Source organism: Glycine max, chromosome 10, assembly GCF_000004515.6.
Source record: "Glycine max cultivar Williams 82 chromosome 10, Glycine_max_v4.0, whole genome shotgun sequence".
NCBI lineage: Eukaryota > Viridiplantae > Streptophyta > Magnoliopsida > Fabales > Fabaceae > Glycine > Glycine max.
Window position 1 is genome coordinate 34,033,960 of NC_038246.2, and position 23,349 is coordinate 34,057,308.

General features: G+C 36.6%; 1 pseudogene; it reads right to left on the reverse strand.

The window, feature by feature from the left end:
* Nucleotides 1–2,472: 2,472 nt before the first annotated feature.
* LOC100787180 (dirigent protein 16-like) lies at nucleotides 2,473–3,204 on the reverse strand (annotated as a pseudogene).
* Nucleotides 3,205–23,349: the final 20,145 nt, after the last annotated feature.

Genomic DNA, 23,349 nt, shown 5'->3' on the forward strand with positions numbered 1-23,349 from the left:
AGAATACGGGAAGACATTCTATTTATTAGGTAAGTTGCTAAAAGGATGGCTTCTCCCCAAAATTGTTTTGGAACATTGGAGGCTAGCATGATTGATCTAGTCACTTCCAAAAGGTGTCTATTTTTCTGTTTCACAACCCCATTTTGATGGGGGCGGGGTGTTCATATAAGAACTTTGGTGAACAATTCCAACCTTTTGAAGATAAGAATTTAGAGCAAGGTTGTAATACTCATGACCATTGTCAATTTTGAGTACCTAAATCCTGCTTTGAAATTGTGTCTACACCATATTGTGAAAGATTTCAAATATCCTCCCTACTTTTGAAATTTCCTTCATTAGAAACACCCAAGTGACATGTGTGTGATCATCAATAAAGGTGACAAACCATCTTGAGCCAGTAATGTTGTGAACTCGTGATGGTCCCCAAACATCACTATGAATTAGTGAGAAAGGTTTGAATGGTTGATATGGTTGGGATGTGTAATTGTTGTGTGTATGTTTAGACAATTGGTAGATTTCACACTAAATATGTTTCTTGTTTTTATTGAATAATGAAGGAAACATTTTTTCCAAGTACATGAAATTTCGGTGGCCTAATCTATAGTGCCACAACATGAAAAAATTATCACTACTTGGAACTGTTGCTGCTACATAAGAATGATTCTTGAGTTTTTCTTCTAGTTTCTCAACTTGAAGGAGGTACAGTCCAACACACTCTTCAGCATTGTCAATCGCCTTCCCCGACTCCAAAATTTGAAATTCCCACAAGTTTGGGGACATGGAGAATAACTACTAAACAAAGTAAAATCTCCAGTCATGTGATTAGAATCTCTTGAGTCAATGATCCATGACTTTTTTCTTTCTTTACTAGTGTTTAGGGCATGTAAAAAATTACCTCTTTGATTCACTACAATAGTAATACCTTTTTCTACAATTACCATAGACTGTTGAAGTAGTTTTTGAAGAGCCTCGATTTGTTTTTTGTTGAATGGAGATTAATTAGAATTTACCTCAACTTGTTGATGGTTAAAGGTTGTGTTGCCTCTGCCTTCCTTGCTTTTGAACTGCCTGGCTTTTAAAGGTTTTCCATGAATGATCCAGCATATTTCCTTGGTGTGGATTGACCTCTTGCAATGATCACACTAGGGGCAGTTTTTCTTTTGTGGTGGTCGAGGCTGGTTTCCTCTTGCTGCCATTGTTGAGCTCTCAATGGATGGAACTGAGATGGATGTTCCCAGCATGAGGTTCCTCCTGCTTTCTTCCATTCTTACTTCTAAGAATACTTCCCAAATTTTGGGAAGTGGTTTGGTTCCAAGGATCCCTACATGAACTTCATCAAGATTCTTGTTTAGTCCCAATAGGAACTTGTAAATCCTCTCTTTTTTCACCAACTCCTTATATTTCTTCTTATCCTTTGTACAACACCATGAAACTTCTTCATATATGATCAGCTATTGCCAATGTCTGTAGAGTATGTTAAAATACTCAACAACAGAGGACTTCCCTTATTGAAGGTCATAGAGTATTTTTTTATCTCAAAAACAACATGTTTTGTCCATGTTTAAGTACATTTCCTTCACTGCATCCCATATATCTTTTGTAGTGTCATAGAACATGAAATTTTGACCAATTTTATTTGTCATGGTGTTGAGTAGCCATGTCATTACTTGACTGTTCTCAAGTTTTCATTTTTGAACATTTGCGTCCTTTTTCTTAAGACACTTTAAATCTTCTATAATGTAGCCTTCCCTTCCTTTTCCTTGAAAAAAGATCTTGACTAACCTTACCCATTGGGTATAGTTCTGACCATTCAATTTATGGCCAATGATGGGGTGAGTAAGCCACTCGTGTGAGCTGGTCAGAAATGATCCAATCTCCACCTCCACCGTGAGCAATTCATCATATTTTTGGTCTCCCATGGCTTGGCGACACTAGGTTTAGGGATGGTTCAGATCGAGCTCTGATACCATGCATAAATAGGTTTTATTTTCAATTAATTTGTGAATGGTACATATAAGGTATATATAGAATGCACATGACAGAAATAGGAGCAATAATCTAGCCTAGAAGTCAGGGGGATTGATCTCCCTATAAATGAAAATTCTAGATATGGTAAAGACAAAAATGACTGCTAATAATTATGTACATAAAATCCTAATAAGACCAATTGATCTGTTGATTCTACGTTGATCTTCAAAAAAAAAATATGAAGTTAACTGAAAAAACTACAAGAAAATGATACCAACTAAACATATATACATGGCCAGACAAGGAAGACAAGCAATAGTAGACGACAACATTTGATTATTATTTATTATATTATAACCTAACTAAGATCTAATTAATTTGCATTTTAAAATACATTCAGCAAGCAAATTGATAAGACCAATTGATCTTGTAAAATTGTATCTAATAGAATAGAACTCCAATTGCCTTCATGCAAATGCATGCATGCATCCACACAACCACACTTCAATAGCTCAAATGGACAGTGATCTTGAGCAGTGTCTCAGCACCATCAATAGAGACTTGCCCTGTTGGGAAAAGAAGTCTTAGCTCAGCAAACCCTTTTGCATTCTTGAACTTTTCAGTGCCCCCTATCATAGACAACTATGACATGTTGCCTCATATCTTATACAAGCCAGAAAAGTTCAAGCTATCACCATACTTGCCTTCCTTGAAAAGCATGGTGAATGCCATCATCTGCCTAGTCCCATCGAAAGAACTTGCCACATACATCCCTTAAGCCTTCCCAACTACTTGTGACCCCAACTCAATTTGAGAGGTCAACACATCATCAATCACAGTGATTGTTCCAAAACCAAGTCCTAACCCATCAGGTCCTAGATGTAGTTGTGCATTGCTTTGGTTGTTGTTGTTGTTGTTTGGTGCAAAGGTGATGCCAGCCAAGCCAATGCCTAATGGAATGCCAATGACAACATTGACTGTGGGAATGGCACCATTGGCATTAGGGATGGGAATTCCACCTTGTGGGGTGTTGAATCCTATTGGGTGGCAAAAGGAACATATGCTACTTAGCAACCCTGTCACTGGGCGTGTCGTTGGGTTGCTGCCACCAAGAATGTCATGCATGTACAACTAAATTATGGGTTCTGTGGCTGCCTTGCAAACTAGCATTGCCATGAGTGCAAAGGCCAACATCATTGTAGCACAAAAAAGTGTGGTTAATGATCCAAATGGCATGTTTTGTGTTTAATTAGTTTTTTGTTAAGGAGAATTGAATGACTATTTGGATTGAGTGAAATGGAATTCAACTCTTGGACTTATATAGTGTGACTAAGGAATGTAATGTGTGAATATTGTAAAACACTTATTACCATGTTCAATTCCTACAGATCAAAAAATATAGTGTGACTAAGGAATGAAATGTGTTGTGTGATGGAGTGGTTGTGAGACATGGGTGGTAATGAAGTTGTTAAGTGTTCCATGAATTTATTAGTTGTACATTGAGTAAATTAGATAAGTCAAGTTTTATGTTTTGGTTGCATTTTTTAAACATGTGTGACATCCTCTACCCTGACATACATATAAATAAGAAAAACATATAAAAAATGTGGAATTTAATTAAGCCAATTTTATTTAAAATCACGTACACAAATTCATGTGATAAAAGGTCACATTCGCTTCACTATTACCAAGTAAAACTTATTTAAAACATATTCGGCTTTGAACAAGGCCATCAAAGTTTACAAAAGAAATCTTGTTAAATAGTGGAATAAAATAAAGTAAAATAACATCATGCAATTGAAATAAAAACTCATGTCTCAATGTCACATCTTATCAGAGCATTGTGTCCCAACGTTCTCTAGCACAATGTTCTTTAAAGTTATCCACCTAGTCATCTGCTCCCACAAACACATGGTTCGAGATCGTCACAGGATCCAAACACAAACAACACACAAGGAGTGAACTATCACATTCCTAACTAAAATATAGATAAACAAATACATATGCAAAATACATTATAAAAATATTTATCACATAACTCAACTTACTAAATTCCATATCACTTCACCACTTTATCATTTAAAATTCATCATAGAAATCACCAATCACATTATACATGAATCACACACTCGAGTCAAGATATAACAACGCTCACGAATTTCATAATAAACAATTGAAAGATGTTATGCAACAATTATACTAAGACTCAAGCCTATATGCAATATGATATCATGTCAGTGAAAAACCACATTGGGGCGCTTAGGAGTACATAAAAAGACACGCCACAAAATGAGTATGTTAGGTCACTCTCACTAAGTAAAATCATAAGGTGACCAGTCATGGTCACTCTGCTTTGCGAGAACGCTCCAACCATATGGGATCAACATAGGTTTAAAGAAGCACTCAAACCGAGTGACTTTATCCCTAAGGCCTAGACTCTGAAAAATTCGTTAGGGTTTCACCAACCTGATTCAGGTCCAACCCCTAAAACAACTTTTGCATGCATACACTGCTTATGAATTATACAATACCCATGACCTCACACTCATGTTTCAAACACATTTAACACATTGAGCTAGAATTTAACACTTTAGGTTCCTAACTTAGAACCCTACACTTTCCCTTTAACACTTTGTGCATAAATATTTTTCTGAAGGTAAACACCAATCAGGTTATTGTATAATTCACAATTCACAATGCAAGTATTGTCACATCAAGTAACCACACACTTATTCACAACCATATCTCATGTCCATAATTTAACATCTCATAATGTCACAATCCACCATCACATGTTTACGTGTATCTCACAAATTAACACACATTCAACTTTGCACTTATACTTAATCTCAATAACAATGTTATGATCTCAAAGCAACATGTTATCTCACAACTTATCACATATTAAATTTATCACTTACACATAATTTCAATCACAATTTCATGATCCCAATATAGCAATCTCACAATTATAATCATACATGAAGAGTTACAATACAATAAACATCCCAAAATAAATCTCAATTTGATCCCCTAAGGATCTCTACACATGTTCATTTAAACCCTAATTGCGATAAACTCACCCCTTACCTCTAAGCGAACCCACGCGTGTAGTTCGGCAGCGATAGTGGTATCACAAGCGGTTTCCTAAGAATTTTCAAGCTTTTCCTCTGGTTGCTCTGCTAGGGTTTCCGAGCATTAGAGAGAAGGATAAGGAATTGAAACTTCATTCCACTATCCCCGTGCGAGGAGAATTTCTCTCACCATAGACATTATTTTGTAAATCCCAACGGTGGGGATTTGCGAAAAGGCCTCTAAACCTTATGTTCAAATTTCACAATGATCCGACAGTTAAGAAGTCTGGAATCATTGTTTTACTGGGATAGGTTTGGGTGTGTGTGAGAAAAACAAGGAGCTACGTGCGAGGGACATTCCCTTCGCCACATACATCATTTCAAAAATCCCAACCATTGGTATGTGAGAAAATAAGTTCCGAACCTGGTGCTTAAATTTTACGATGGTTCAATGGTTAATGAGTCTGTGAGCGATGTTTTACTGAGACATGAGTGCATGGGAAAAAAAAAAGATTTTTGGGATAGGAAGAAGGGAAAATGAAATTGAGAGAAAGAGAAGGCGTAGAGACATATCGTCAATGTGAAAACTAACCTAATATGTCTTTTCATAGCTAGGGTTTTCTCAGCCTGTTATTATTATTATTTATTTTATAAATAAGAACTCTATTTTACTCCTTATCAAATGAATAAATAAAACATTATTTTTATTTTCCTTTAAACCATTATTTTAATTACAAAAATTATTTCTCCTTATTTATTTAATTATAAAAATCTTATTATTTTTATAAAATTCTATTTATTTTTAAATAAAATCATTTTCAATTTTTCTTCTCACATGCTCCTTTTTTTTCGCACATCAAATTTTCATTCATTTTTTCGTCAAGTGCCACTTTTAACATTCTCATAAACATTCTTTTAGGTCGAGGGTGAAAAATCACTATGATGAATATTAGAAATAATGCATATTCTCTGCAAGAATGGTTCAATTGTCCTTCACGTAATTAAAAATTTAGGAAAAGAGAAAATGAAGATTATAAATGATTCAAAGCTTGCTTACTAGATGCTTCAATCTGTTAGGCTTTAAAACTTGTGCAATGTTTGGACAACTGATTGTCGGTATCCACATGTCACTCATAATATCACCAAACGATTTATAAGTCTTTTTTCGTGTATGTATTTTGAAGCAAATATTTTTGTGTCTATCTTTTTTGCAAAATCTGAAAATAAAATTTATATCAGAAGTTGGCAATTTTTTCTAATAAAATTTTAAAGGAGGACTTAAGGATACGTTAAGGGATTGACTTGCATTTGCGTATTATTGTTTAATTCTTACCTTATCTCTTAATGGACCCTGCCAATCCATGTTTATGGTATGCTGTCCAAACCTACAATACAAAACATTGTACCTGAGGGGAATTTTATTCCTGATTTAAATTTAAATGATGAGATCAACAAACACTTAAAAATTGCCACCAACTCAACCATTAGTTTGTGGTCCATCACAGCTAAACCAATCACGATTTGTATTAACATCAGATTATAACCTTTCTAAGCATGATTTAAATTTAAATAATGTGTTTATAAGCACAAGGTGGGATATGAGAACCAATGCTACTAGCTTTGAAAATATATTTCAGCCAGGTCCTGCCACCCAAAGCAGAATATTTTATCATTTTATTTCATTCTAGACTTTTGCCTTTCAACCATTAAAGGCTAAGTGGGTTGAACAATAAAATACTATTAAAGAATAGCAAAAAATTTAAGAGGGAAGAATGTTGATTATTTAATGCCTTTGTCAATCATGCCATAACCGAGTCAGCTGTCGCCTGCCCAGTTCCATCATTATCCATGACTCTGTTATGTCTCACAACTGGGGAAATCAGCATCCATACTATTTAAATCAAATAAAACGATCGCAATTAAGATATGAATTTATCAAACTGCCTAGTTATACTTCACTTTGGCAATCCACTATATTAGTTATTACTATCATGTTTTGATGTTTATGTGTACATTTCAAGCATTATATTTGTCTTATCAATATGAGCAAGATTACGGTTGAATTTAAATATATTGGAAAGTTAGCATAACACTTTTTCTATGTAAGTAATAATCATTTTTACTTACTGTAAATTGTTGCTGCAAACCACTCATTTGTAACCTACACCCATGTACTTATCCAGCCAACATCAATGTTCCACCTGGTGGTTTGATGTGTGCATGATTCATACAGGAAGTGAAGAGCAAATTATATAAGATGTAAAAAATTATCATACATAAAGCACTGATTAACCACATGATGTATTAGGTTCCTTATTTTCTGGCTGAGTTATTCAGATCCCAACTGATGAACAACATTGCAAAGTACATTGCCCCTAAGGAGAGTACCATATGAAAAAATCCATAACGGTAAGGAATATCATCATCATGTTCAACTTTGATTTTTTTGAAAACTGGAAAGGACCAAAAAAATTATTTCAATATGTGGAGACAAACATCATTTTTACGATTTTATTATCACACTAATCATTTTCAACCTGTCAAATAAGGAAGTCGCATGGATTAAAATTAAGTAATTCTGGTTTTGGATATTGAGAAATTGATGAAAGGAATATGATCTAACTATTTGGTTATCTTATGGAGGGAACTATTTTCCCTTGACTTCTAAAAGAAAATTTTACTCCAACTTGAAGCATGGTTGAGGTGTCTTGTTAGATCAAAGCATTCAGCTTTAGAACTCCCTAATCTCTAGGAAAGGATTGAGAATAGGATTTTGAAGCAACAAGGAATCTTTCTGAATATATGGAGAATTGAAGACTCAGAAACCTGAAAGCATTTTGAATCAATGCCTCTGGAAAAGGATGCCATCACAATCGCAAATATGGCAATAAGAAAGCCCTGTTAATAAAATAGAAAATAGGATATAACACAAAATAACAAGATGACTAAAGCATTCTTGTAAAGAAACATCTACAATATCAGATTGTGTATATTTTAATACTAGTTCACACACAAACAGGCGCAAAATAAAAAATAAAGACATATCCAGCGATATTGCAGATTCTAGAGTCAACAAAATGAAAGAAAGTAGAGGAGGCCTACTCAAAAATCTAACTGTAGCATTGGTAAAACTTGCAAGAAAACTAGACAGCATATAGTACAGTAAATGCCAATCATTGTAAACATGATCAGTTAAAATATCTATACATCTACTTCTATGTACTTTTTTGTTGTTGAGTACTACTACATGCTTTTGTAAAAATTCTTAAGGGGTTTCCTAGACTATCAATGATAGAAAATAACAGGATCTTGAAACCTATGGTTCTCACAAACAATCAATAAACAACAATAGATAATGATGCGTACCTTTCTCCATAGGAAGACTTGTATCTTTCTCCATAGGAACTTCTCTCCGGTGCACTTTGATTTCCTTGAAAGAGGAGAGAAATAAGATTTCACTTTCTTAGACCTTTCTTTTCTACCTCTCTCCATTCTTAGACCTCTGGTCAGAAAGGGGACCTTATTTCATGTTAGTGGGTATTAAGCCCCTTTTATAACCATTACTCCCATCAAGTAGCAGTTAGTTCTAAAAACTTCTCCTATTAATCTCAATTACAATTTAGCCCTTAATCGTTAATTATTTACTTATTAGTTCCTACATAAATCACATGCCTCTCACATGAGACATTAATTCTTACATTCTCCCACTTGGCTCATGTGACATTAATAAACATTATGGACTAAATAAATAAATAGATTAACTAACATAATGCGCATTAAAATTGACAAAATTGTTCTATACATTGGGTACATCATAATTTCATGATTAAGAATGGGAATCAATTCGAGTCATGGCAGTTGTACATCATCTAATCGACATAGTCTCTTCCATATACTACAAATTAGTCTTCTCCTTAATATGACCATTAGTTAGGAGTACATAATTGGTCCAACATAATGTCTTCATTCAAGACAAAACCTGTTAACATTACTCTAACACAAACATGCATGCAAACATAGAGAACAGGTAATCAGAAACATATCATAATTGAGCTCAAAGTGTCAGCAAAATTACATAAGGTAAATTACTCTTAATGATCATCAATAACAATAATGCCCATACTTTCAACATGTTCTATAATGTCTTGGGCAATAATCCCTTATTCAAAGGGTCAACTATCATAAGGTTTGTGCTAATATGTTCTATTGACACTCTTTATTTCCGAACTTCTTCCTTCACGACAAAGTACCTCAATTTCATATGCTTAGCACCCTTAGAGTACCTGTCGTTCTTACAAAAAATATTGTTGTGGAGTTATCACAATACATTTTCAGCGGCCTAGCAATATTGTCGACAATTCCAAGCCTAGAAATAAAGTTCCGCAGCCAATTAGCCTGAATTGTAGCCTCAAAACATACTACAAATTCAGCTTTCAGATGCAACAACAACTGATGCATACAAAATTTCTTTCATTTGTTTTCGTTCCATATCATTTCTAGGACATTATGTGAGACTAACTCTGTCTCATTTCTAAATTAGAATAGGCGATGTTAAACACCTTTCCATCTTGAATCTCTCTGGCACTTTATCGATATATATACTTTTTGAGATAAGCCTAACAATCTTTGTGATCTATTATTGAATATTTCTATCCCTATCACATAGCTTACCTCACCCATATCTTTCACTTCAAAGTTTCTAGAGAGAAATTTCTTAGTCTCATGAAGAAGACCAAGATCGTTAGCTGCAAGCAAGATATCATCAATATACAGAATTAGAAAATAACCTTACTCCCACTGACCTTCAGATACATACACCGATAAACAGTATTTTCCTTAAATCTAAAGGAAATAATGGTATCATTAAACCTCAAATACCATTGGCGGGAAGCTTGCTTTAAGACTGTATATTGATTTCTTTAGTATGCACACCATGTGTTCATTTCCTTCAACTGAGAACCCCATTGGTTGGTCCATACAAATATTCTCCTCTAAATCTCCATTCATAAAGGCGGTTTTCACATCTATTTGATGTAGCTCCAAGTCATAATGGGCTACTAACGTCTTGATAATCCTGAAAGAATCCTTTCGTGAGACCAGCAAAATGTCTCTTTATAATCGATGTCATCTTTCTGAGTAAATTCCTTAGCAACAAGTCTAGCCTTGTAACGTTCAAGGTTGCCATGAGAGTCACGTTTAGTCTTGAAGACCCATTTACAACCAACTCTCTTACAACCCTTTGATAATTCTACAAGGTCTCAAACACCATTATGTTCCATGGAATCTATCTCTTCTTTCATGGCATTTAACCACTTCTCAGAATTATCACAACTTACAGTTTGTGAAAACAAAACTGGATCATTATCATTAATGCTTAAGTTTGTTTTTGTTTCATGTAGGTATACCACATAATCATTTGAAATAGCTGGCCTCCTTTCTCTTTGAGACCTCCTTAATGCTACTTCTTGTGGTTCTTCCATAATAGGTTCATTATGCATCATGGGTTCATTATTGTGTTGCTCCTCTTCATTAATTTTGTAACAACAACTAAAAAGAGCAATCACCTTACTGCTAGAGGCATAAGCTAAAAGGACTTACACTCTAACTTCTTTAATTTCCACTTCTCGTGGAACTATACTCCCACTGATTTCACCATTTTCAATGAACCTTACATTTCCAGTTTCGACAATTCTCATACTATGATTAGGACAATAAAACATATATCCATTGATTGTTCTTGCATCCAATTTTCTTTCTTGTGGATTATAAATCCTTATTTCTGCCTGACAACCCCAAACATGCAGGTGCCTTATACTAGGAGTCCTATTTGTCCACAGTTCAAAGGTGTCTTTGGAACTTCCTTACTAGGAACCCTATTCAACAAATACATGGCAGTTTTCAAGGAGTACATCCACAAAGATACAGGTAAAGTCAAATTGATTAACATACTCCGAACCATATCCATTAAAGTTCTATTACGCCTTTCTGATACACCCTTTTGTTGTGGTGTACCGGACATTGTGTATTTGTGCACAAATGCCACGTTTCTGAAGAAACTTAGCAAATGGACTTGGGTGTTGCCCAATTTCATCATATCTTCCGTAATACTCACCACCTCTATCATATCTAATAATTTTCACATTTATGTCTAATTGCCTTTTTACTTCATTCTAGCAGATTTCTAAGGCATCTATTGCCTAACAAATCTCGAGCAGTAACTAGACATAACTGTAATGTGAATAATCATCAATAATGGTGATAAAGTATCATTCCTTTCTGAAAGAACTAACATCAAAAGGTCCACAAATACCAGTATGCATAATTTCAAGAGGCTGAGTGCTTCTTATAGCTCCTTTCTTTGTATGTTTTGCTTGTTTTCCCTTAATACAACCCACACAAATATTTAGATCCATAAAATCTAGATAAGGAATAATTTCATTCTTTATTAGTCTTTCCATCCTTTCTTTAGAAATGTGACTTAAACGTTTATGCCACAAGAAAGCAGATCGTTCATTCACTAAACTATGTTTAGTGTCAACATTATGATGCAGAGTCAAAACAGTTTCAACATACAAACTATCTAATTTCAATTTATATAAACCATCACAAAGGATACCAGTACCAATGAGATGATTATGCTTAAATAAATTGAAACATTCATTACCAAATTAAAAGAGTATCCAGTAACATCAAGTTTAGATAATGAAACTAAATTCCTAGATAAACTAGGTACATAAAGAGTTTCTAGTAAATCTAAATGATGTCCAGTGTCGAGTTTTATGCAATAAGTCTCGACTGCTTACACTGGAGTTTCACTCTATTCCCCATGAAAATGAACTTCTCATTTGGGCTTATGGTTTGGATTGTAAGGAATCTCTGCATAATGTTAGAAACATGAGTTATACATCCAGAATTAATCCATTATGTATTATGGGAAACTTCAGTTAAGTTTGATTCAAAACATACATGAGCATTAAGCCCACCATTCTTTTCGAACCAAGACTTACACTTTAGGCAATCCTTTTTTTTTTTGGAAATGTCTTAATTTCACAAAATTGACAATTATTGCCCTTTAATACATTTCTTCTGGATTTGCAAAGAGTCGTCATTGTTCTTTAATGACCCTTTGCCTTTATCATGCTTCTTCATAAATTTCTTTTCAAGCTCCTTGATTCCCTTGGTGGATAACATAATGGACTAAGTGACTTCCTTGATTCTTAAGCCTCGTTTCTTCCTGAACTAACATACTGTGCAATTCATGCACATTCCATTTATCTTTCATGGTATTATAGTTCATTTAGAACAGGCCAAACTCAGACGGTAATGAGTTTAGAATAAATTGAACAAGAAAGTTCTCATTCACAGCCATTATATTCCCAAGGTCTTAAGTCTTGCTGCAATGTTTGTCATCTCAATGACATGTTCATACATAGTATGTGAACCATCAAACTTCATGGTGGTCAATGTACTCATTAATGTCCCAGCAACAGACTTATCAACTGTTTGAGAGCACTCTCCTACTAATCACATAAACCTTTTAGCACTTTCGATTTTAGGGAGAGTTGTCTTAATATTGCCTGCAACAGTCATTCTCATCAACATTAGGCTGAGTCTGTTAGATCTTTCCCAAGTTTTATAATGAACTTTCTCTTCATTGCTACTAGCATCAATAATAGTAACAAACTTCTCTTCCAACATAGCCAAATCATGATCCAAAACACTAAGGTGAAATTGGACTTGCTCATTTCTGTCAGAGAAGTTAAACCCATTAAAATTGGTACAGATGATGCATAAGAATCCAATGAATTCAAAACATGTAATAAATAATAAAATTCACATAAGTGTTTTGAGACATAAAATACATGTCATACATATAATTCATTTAGATAACGGACAATGTATATTGATGTTCTCCTTTGGGTGATACACCAACACACAACATACAAACATAATGATGCTAATAAAATTTTAACATTTTTTGACAATTAAATATGCACCAATCAGTAGTATATATTTCCTTTGGGCATATAAATAAAACTAATGATACATACAAATCGCCTACAATTATATTCATTAATTATAAGAACAACTAATCAACCTTTGGGCGATCCATAAATGCCTTATAACAATGAATTTCAATTACCCATAAACCAATAACCATATAATTTAGCATCCATTATTCTATGAGTAATCAAAATAATCATTAATTTTGGAATTAAATAACCTTACAAATTTGGCCACTTTGGTGACTAACAAATTCAACATACATTTAATTCCAACCAAGTATAATTGAAATAATCATTAATTTGGAATTAAATAACCTTACAAATTTGGTCACTTTGGTGACTAACAAATTCAACAAACATTTAATTCCAACCAAATATGTATGGCCTGCACATACTTATTGCTATTAACAATTCATAGCCATTCTATTAATTTCATTCTAGGCCATAAAATAATATTTGCATTTATTTGTGTTTTTGCATTCAAACACGTTCAAGCAAATATGTAACATATACATATATTTAATGCTACCAATAATTGCAAAACATTCACATTAATTTAATTATAGAACATAAATTTTCAATCCTTTAATCATGTTCAACAATAATTTTTTGGAAAAAAAAGATCAAGTGGGATTTGAAATAGCAAACATTAGGTTGCAAATAGCAATTTCCAAAATTTATTATTCTTCCCTACAATAAACGTACCTCCACAGCACAACTTTTCAAAATTGAAATTGAATCTTTACGTTAATGGTACGCTTCCTTTCTTTCACCATTAGAAGCAAAAAATTTCTCCAAATTTAATATATACATGTCGTGGAGTTTTCTCCTTGATCATCATAAATTTTCAAATAATCTTTTTCCAAAAATTGGTATTCAACAATAATAAAATATTACCAATAAAATAATACATGCAGCGGAAAATAAAATTCCTATATTTCACAATTAGGATTTATGCATAATTGGGAGAAATTAAATTATCCCTAAATTTCATAATTAGGATTCATACATAATTGAGAGAAATTAAATCATTCTTGGAGAATCATAAATTTCATAACACATGCTCTGATACTGTCGCAACCTACCCTTCAGCGGGAGGGCGACGCGTGACTCGCGGGATGCGGGTTCCACGGAAGGAAAAGGCGTGGAGTCGCCACCAATGTTTATTTGAGGAAAACGTCGGAAAAACCGGAAAAGACGCGATCTACGAACTTTTAAGTGAAAGGCTCAGGAGTTGTATTTACGCACGGGGAAGGTATTAGCACCCCACGCGTCCGTCATAAGAGACGACAGCCTTTAATCAAATGTGCAAACATGACTTAGATTTTTACGTTCCCTTTTACTTTCTTATATCTTTTATACCCTTTTTATATTTTTCCTCTTTTGTGGTCGACAAGGGTGTTTCCCTTTGCTCCTACGTATTCCTTAATTGGGATGAGGAAATCAGACCTACGTAGTTCTTTCGGAACAAAGTGTTTGGTTAAGTTGTTTTTGTCTTTTTTGCAAAGTATGTTTTTATTGAACAAAAGGTCATTTAAGGTGTTGGACCATTAAACGGTTTTTTGATTTTGAAAGGAGAGAAACGTTAAGGCGTTGGACCATTAACGATCTCTTGTTTTCGAAAGGAGAGAAACGTTAAGGCATTGGACCATTAACGATCTCTTGGGGTGGTCGACAAAAGCGGGGCTTTTGCTCCTACGTATCCTCAATTGCGATGAGGAAATCAGACCTACGTAGTTCTTGCAAAAGCAGTAAACTTACATGTTGATTTTATGCTTTTGAACGGTCCATGTTAACCGATAAAAGCAAAGAGGACCGTTTAAGGCATTGGACCTTAAAACGGTTTTTAGTGATTTTTCGGACAAAACTTGATTTGTGAGTTGATTTTAGTATTAGTTTTACTTTGGTTATTAATCAATTCATTCAAGGAAATTTCCAAAGAAAAACGTTCGATTGATTTTTTTGATTATTTCATTCAAAGATATTTTGATTATTTTATTATTATTTTTTAAGATATTTCTATTATTTTATTATTATTTTACTTTTTTTGGTTTAACCGAGGTTATAGCGTGAACGATCGGTTAGATTTTGTTTCAAAAGTGATTAAACGAAACTATAACACAAATGATCGGTTGAAATTCATTTTATCATTTATTAGGTGAGAAAACTGCTTAAATAAACGGTAAAAGCGCGTTAAAGACGGAAGAAAACAAATCGAAAATGAACGAAATAAAGATGAAAGCTTAAAAAAAACAAGAAATGAATTGAAAGTCTCGGATTCAAAAACTTACCCGTTGAAGAACGAAGAACGGATGAAGAACGGTGAAGAACGGACGAAAACCTTCACGGATTTGCTTACGGAAACATCTTGGAAGCGTTACGGAAGCACCTCGGCTTGGATTTTCTTCACGGAAACAATTTTTTTCACCCAAAACAGCTGAAATACATAGCCAGGGAGCTCAGGGATCCTTAGAACAGCCCCCTTCAGCCTATTTATAGGAAAAAGGGGGAGGAGGTTGCCGCCCAGCTCGCCCAGGCGAGTTGCTTCCCAGGAAGCAACCCAGCTTCAAAAAACATTTTGGAAGGCCCAATTCAAAATTTCGAAATTGCTATTTGCAACCCCCCAATTTTGATAAGTTCACCCCCTTCTTTCGTAATTTATGGAAAAGTTACGGAAGCCTTACGGAAGCATATAGGACTTGATTTTATTCTTTTTTTCTCTACCGTCTCACCCCTATTAAGTTAATTATGCCTATTTAGGGTTATGGGAATTTTACGGAAGCATTACGGGGGTCCCGGAAGCCCCGGAATCCCATTTTTCAACAAAACGGGGGGTGTGGTGGCCATCTAGCTCGCCCAGGTTGCTTCAGCCTTAAGCAAGAAATTGCCCAGAAACCTCTAGAAGGGCCCAGATTCAAAAATTACTATTTTGCACTCCCCGTTTGACTAAATACACCCCCTTTACCTTTTTTTGGTAATTCTTTTTCCGTAACGTTACGGAAACTTATGAATTTCGTAACGATACTTGTTTTCTTTCCGTAATGTTACGGAACCTTGCAGATTACATAATCATCCCTTTTTTGACTTACGGAACGTTACAGAACCTCACGAATTGTGCAACGATGCTTCCTTTTTGATTTTCGGTATGTCACCGAACCTTACGGATTGTGCATCAATACTTTCTTTTGATTTCCGGCATGTCCCGGAACTTCACAAATTGCCTAATGATGGGTGCCAAGCACCTCACAAGGACCAAACAAAAGTTGTATGCCACCAAGCAAAGGTCCCCGGACGAAATTAGGGTATGACAGTTGCCCCTCTTTACTTGTCTTTTATTGGAGATAAAAGGGAAGTAAAGATAAGACACTAATTTCGTTCCTCTCGGTTGACGAGAGTCGCGGGTGACCATAAAATATATCTGCATGCAACTGACTTGTTGTCCCCGGGGGAAAAAAGGGTGTAGAAGACGATGTCAGTCTTTGTATGCTATCAGGCTTTTCGTCTTACAGATAGCAGAAAGAATGTTTATACGGATAACCACTCGGGTATTTCCGCCCGTCAGCATGACTCAAATGTCAGTATGACAGATCTTGTGAGCACGGAAGATGACGTAAATCTCCGCGTGTCAACGGGCTTGTCGGCCGCGACTGACGAAGGGCGTAGAAGACGACGTTAGTCTCTGCGTGCTATCAGGCTTTTCGTCTTACAGACAGCAAAAAGAATGTTTATACGGATAACCACTCGGGTATTTCCGCTCGTCAGCGTGACTCAAATGTCAGTATGACAGATCTTGTGAGCGCGGAAGATGACGTAAATCTCCGCGTGTCAATGGGCTTGTCGGCCGCGATTGACGAAGGGCGCAGAAGACGACGTTAGTCTCTGCGTGCTATCAGGCTTTTCGTCTTACAGACAACAAAAAAGAATGTTTATATGGATAACCACTCGGGTATTTCCGCCCGTCAGCGTGACTCAAATGTCAGTATATGACAGATCTTGTGAGCGCGGAAGATGACGTAAATCTCCGCGTGTCAATGGGCTTGTCAGTCGCGATTGACGAAGGGCGCAGAAGACGACGTTAGTCTCTGCGTGCTATCAGGCTTTTCGTCTTACAGACAGCAAAAAAGAATGTTTATACGGATAACCACTCGGGTATTTCCGCCCGTCAGCGTGACTCAAATGTCAGTATGACAGATCTTGTGAGCGCGGAAGATGACGTAAATCTCCGCGTGTTAACGGGCTTGTCGGCCGCGATTGACGAAGGGCGCAGAAGACGATGTTAGTCTCTGCGTGCTATCAGGCTTTTCGTCTTACAGACAACAAAAAAGTTTTGAAAGTGCGGACAACCACTTGGGTATCTCCGCATGTCACGTGACTCCAGTGCCAGCATGACAGAACTTGTGAGGGTGGCCAACAAAAGCGAGGCTCTTGCTCCTACGTATCCTCCAATGAGGAACTCAGACCTACGTAGTTCTTGATAACTTGTGAGACTTGAAAAAGTCTCCACCGGAAGATGTTGACATCTCTGAAAAGGGCACAGATGACCACATTGGCCTCTGCTCGTCAATCACACTTGGGGTCACTGAATGACGAGGTGCGGATAACCGTAAGGTGTCTCCGCGGGCTACCAGCTCTTGGGTCATGGTAACAAAAAGCGGTGTGGTCGACAAAAGCAGGGCTTTTGCTCCTACGTATCCTCAAATGAGAAACTCAGACCTACGTAGTTCTGGATAACTTGTGAGACTAGAAATAGTCTCGATGTTTTCTTCACTAAAATGCGAACATGCTTTAGTAAAGGGACAACAACTTCCAACTGATCAGAGCAACATATGCTTTTTTGGACAAAAACAATGTGTCTATAGGGGAAGGAAAGTATGCCGATGAAATTTTCCCATAACCACAAATGAGATTTTGGATGTTTAGCATTTCGTTTCTAAATGACCATTTAGAGGAAACACCGGGTTCAACAAAAATAGAAAAAAAATCACTCAAAGTGTATCAATCTCGCACAGGTAAGTGTTTCATCCTAATTCTGAACCATAGATATGTCATGACTTGACTTTGCGAATTATTTCCTATCAAATCAAAGATTACATGCATGATCATGGATCAATAGGACTTCCCTTGGAAATGGGTTCTTTTGGTGGGTTTTTTGGCTTTTTTCCTTTTTTGTTTTTGTTTGACGCGAGGCGAACAAGTCACCGACGCACAGGATTTTGGTTGGTAATCAAAGGGAGAAGACCACTTTAGGTCATGGTTCCCTTTCCTTCCTTTTGTTCATTTGGTGACAATTCTGTATTGTTCAGATATTGTCTGGTCAAAAGACCTTTTTGCACATTTCTTCTGGTTTCTTTGATCAAGAGCTTTCTTTCCTTCCTTTTTTACTTTCTCCCATTCTTTGGTTGGGAATTTTCTTTCTTTTCTTTTCGCTTTCTCCCACTCTTTGATTGGGAATTTCCTTTCTTCTTTTTTTTTGCTTTCTCTTTGATTGGAAATTTTCCTTCTCTTCTTTTTTTGCTTTCTCTTTGATTGGAAATTTTCCTTCTCTTCTTTTTTGCTTCCGAGGGTAAGGATTGACATTCTCACCCTGGGTCAAGGTTTATGGTGAGTTAGGATTTTGGCTCAAGGCTTGTAGAATGGCTAGACATGATACGTGTCAGGGTTTGGTTTGGTTCAAGGATAAAAAGGGATGCCCCACATTATTTCCATGACACAAATGCAAAAATGATGATTTGGAAACTTTATGCAAAACTGGTCATGCATGCACCTATGTGGACACTCAAGTGTCAAAATTTTTATGGTCATGTGATGCTAAAGCTCAAGATTCATTTCCTCTATTTTAGTCAACCCAATGTTTCCAAAATATGTTCTCTTATCCATTTGTGCATTCATCCGAGTCCATTTTGGGCGTCCGGGAAAATTTTCACAGCATTCACCCTTCAGGTGTATACACATTTTTTAAAAACTAGTTATGATCAGCAAATTTTTTCAAAGAAAAGTTGGAAGTCATCTCTTTTCAAAAGCATGTTGGTTTTTTAGCTAGATAACTTATTTTCTATTTTTTCTTTCTTCCTTTTTTTTATCATTTGTTTATTTCTTTTTCTTGTTTGTTTTTGTTTTTCCCTTTTTTTTTCATGAGGTATTTTGCTACCTAAACATGTGTACATTTTGTGAGGTATTTTTCCATATACATGCGTGTCAAGGTATCTTGCTGCCTAAACATATATATGTTTTGTGAGATATTTTTGCTATATACATGCATATCCAAGGTATCTTGCTACCTAAACATACATATATATTTTTTGTGAAGTATTTTTGCTATATACATGCATATTCAAGGTATCTTTCTACCTAAACATACATATATATATATTGTGAAGTATTTTTTGTTTACATACATGCATATCTAAGGTATCTTTCTACCTAAACATACATATATATATTTTGTGAAGTATTTTTTTGTTTACATACATGCATATCTAAGGTATCTTTCTACCTAAACATACATATATATATTTTGTGAAGTATTTTTTTGTTTACATACATGCATATCTAAGGTATCTTTCTACCTAAACATACATATATATATTTTGTGAAGTATTTTTTTGTTTACATACATGCATATCTAAGGTGTTTTCACTACCTAAACATACATATATATATTTTGTGAGGTGTGACTACCTTCCGAGCTTGGGCTTGTTTTATTTAAATTCCCAGGATCATGAGCAACTAGGTGTGTCCTACTATAAAAAGTGATCAAATAACAAGCATAGATTCAAAAGGTACTAGGTTGCCTCCTAGTAGCGCTTCTTTAATGTCTTGAGTTGGACGCCTTATGACTTGTCGGTCACTGACCTAGTACTTTGCTTACCTTTGGCTTTGGACTTGGTCGCCTATTGGTCGGCCATGTGGTGTAGGCAATACTCAAACCTTTTTGTGGATGAGCAGAGGTGAACTCTAGAGGTGGTGGCGGTGCATCTATTGCCCTCTACCGGCCATCCCAATGCTACTGTGGTGTCTCGCCCTGCGCCCGTCTGGGGGCGCAGTACTTCTTGATGAAAGACCGGGTAATGCGGGGCCTAATGACCTTGTTGGGGCGACGGGCACTCCGTAGAACTGACAGAGGCCCGTAATCAGAGCTGGAAACCCCAGGACCCTGTTGGACTTCTTTGGGTCCATCGGGTGTCCTGTGGGTGCGATCCCTGCAAACAATAGATGACACCAGAAATCAGTTTGAACCATATGCATACTTACCTATGTCGGGACGGCATGACCTTGCTGGGGGGGTACGGGCACCCTGTAGGACTGATAGAGGCCCGTAACCAGAGCTGGAAACCCCAGGGCCCTGTTGGACTTTTCCGGGTCCACTGGGTGTCTTGTGGGCGCGATCCCTGCAAATAGTAAATGGCATTAGAAATTAGTTGGAAATAATGCATACCTACCTATGTCGAGACGGCACAGACCAACTGATACTTCCACAGGGGGAGATCGGCATTACGGTCGCTGGGCAGAATGTTGCTAAGTAACAACGTCATTTATATCTGTGTAAGAGTGGTCATGTTGGTGCGCATGATCCACACTTGTCTCTTTGCAGCGGCACGGGTGAAATCTTGCCCCGGTATGCATAGTAGCTGTGTGATAGCCTCCCTCTCTGGTTGTGCTTGCACAGTTGGTCGCCCTCCAATATTAGGGGGTGGCCCAGAAACTGATAAAAGGAAACTACTGGCCCCTAAACCGAGAGCGCGAGTCTCAGTTAAGCATTTAAGGGCAGAGGACCTTAAATTATCTTAAGGTGGGGATATGGAGCCCACTGAAAGTGAGGACGCGTAGCCCTCTAAAGGCGAGGGCGTGTAGCCCTCTGAAGTTCAGGACGTGTCGCCTTTTGAAGGCGAGGGAGTGTAGTCCTATGATGGCGAGGACGTGCAATCCTCTAAAGGTGAGGGCATGTCCCTCTTTGAAAATGGGGGACATGTAGTCCTCTGATGGCGAGGACGTGTAGTCCTCTAAAGGCGAGGACGTGTAGTCCTCTGAAGGTGAGGGCGTGTAGCCCTACAAAGGTGAAGGTACATGACCCTTTGACGGCGAGGACGTGTAGTCCTCTGAAGTTGAAGGTACATGACCCTTTGAAGGCGAGGACGTGTAGTCCTCTGAAGGTGAGGACGTGTAGTCCTCTAAAGGTGAGGACGTGAAGTCCTCTGAAGGTGAGGACGTGTAGTCCTCTGAAGGCGAGGGCGTGCGGCCCTCTGAAGGCGAGGGCGTGCGGCCCTCTGAAGGCGAGGACATGTAGTCCTCTGGAGGTGAGGGTACTAGTACCCAAGGGTTCACCCTTATGAGAAAGCAAGAGATCGACTCATCGAGAGGGTCGGTCATCCCAAATCCACACGACTGGATATTAGATGTAGGAAATCTATGCAGTTAACATGATTTTTAGGGATGCAGATGCATGCGACCTTTGTCTTGAAATGCGGTAAATGCAGACTTCATATGAAACAATGCAATGTAATGGAAAGTTGTACAACGTTCATGACATTCTTTCCCTATTTTGTGATTTTGATTTTGATTTAATTTTTTGGAAAACACAGATTGACTGTCCTTTTGAAAGAGGTGATAATTCATGCAACCTCATCCTATCTTTTTGCAAATCTCTCCGGGAACTCCCTCAGAGTGTATGTTCTTTTTGATTTAGTCACTTGACTATTTTGGAGTGACGGCAATGGAGCCATTTGATGTTTAACCAATCCATTGAAATTCCAGGGTTTGTCCCCCTTTTTTATTATTTTTTTTATTTTTTTTAAAAAACATCGATGGGTGAGAACTTTGATTTGCCCCTAGGTTCTCTTGAGGCTCATGCACGATGCCCCTCATTGCCCCAGTGTAAGGCTTTAAGGTACCAATTGCTATCTTTCGTCATGACCTTGTAGCAAGGAACCTATTGGGTGAGAACTTCTAATCTGCCCCTAGGTTCGTTTGAGGTTTATGCATAGTGCCTTTCATTGCCTCAGTGTAGGGCTCTAAGGTATCCATCGTTGTTTTGTTTTCACAACCTTGTAGCAAGGGAGAATGAAAGAAGCAATAGAATTTTTTGCAAAAAGAATTTTCCAAGGATGAGAAATAGTTGAAGAATTTTTTCAATTGATGGATTAAGTCAAATGACTCCTATGTAGAAGCAAGATGTTTTGATGATGCCGAAGGATCAAGTGCTTCTAAGTTTTATTCAAGATAAGAATCCAAGAAAATCAAGATATATGATCAAGTTGATCTCTAGAATCTTAGGAAGAAGTTCCAAATTGAAAAAACAAAAGGTTTGACCAAAGAATTCTATCATTTCAAATTGAGATTTGCTCTCTGGTAATCGATTACCAGCAGCTGAAAATGTTTATAACAGTCACTAGAAATTTGAATTCAAAATTTATAATGTGTAATCGATTACATATGGATGGTAATTGATTACCAGCAGTTTTTTGAACGTTTTAATTCAAATTTCAAAACCTGTAATCGTTTACACAAGTCTTGTAATCGATTACCAGAGGGGATTTTCGGAAAATAATTTCCAAGAGTCACATCTATTCAAATGGTTTATGAATGGCCATCAAAGGTGGCTTGGAAGCACAAATTTAAAGAGAGTTTTCATTGCCCAAAAAGTTTATCCTCTCAAAAGATTAAGAGTTTTTCTGAACTGAACTGTCTTATCCTCTCAAAAAGATTCCTTGGTCAACCACTTGCATATTCAATAAGGAATTTTGATTGGTCTTCATTGTACAATCTATCTCTTTTAAGAGAGATTTCTTCTTCTCTTCTTCTTATTTCTGAAAAGGGATTAAGAGACCGTGGGTCTCTTGTTGTAAAGGATTCCTGAACACAAGGGAAGGGTTATCCCTGTGTAGTTCAGACTTTGTAAAAGGAGTTTACAAGGAGAGTGGAAAATCTCAAGTGGGTTGCTTGAGGACTGGACGTAGGCACGGGAAGTAGCCGAACCAGTATAAATCAAGTTTTCATTCCTCTCTTCCCTTAAACTTATTTTATTTATTGCTATTTATCTTTTTTTTTAAAGAAGCTTATTTTGAATTGTCTTTTGAGTAATTCATGTTAAGGGTGCATTGTTAATCCGAAAAGAGAGAGTGAAAGTTTAATTGGGGAATAGTCTTTGTATCTTAATTCAACCCCCCTTTTTCTTAAGGTAACTGAGGTCATTTGTCCAACATCCTATTCTTGATAACTCACTTCTCTCTAAAAAGACAAACTTTCTGGAATGTTAAAATGAGGTCACATGAATGTCTTGAAAACATAGTTTAATCAAATGCTTC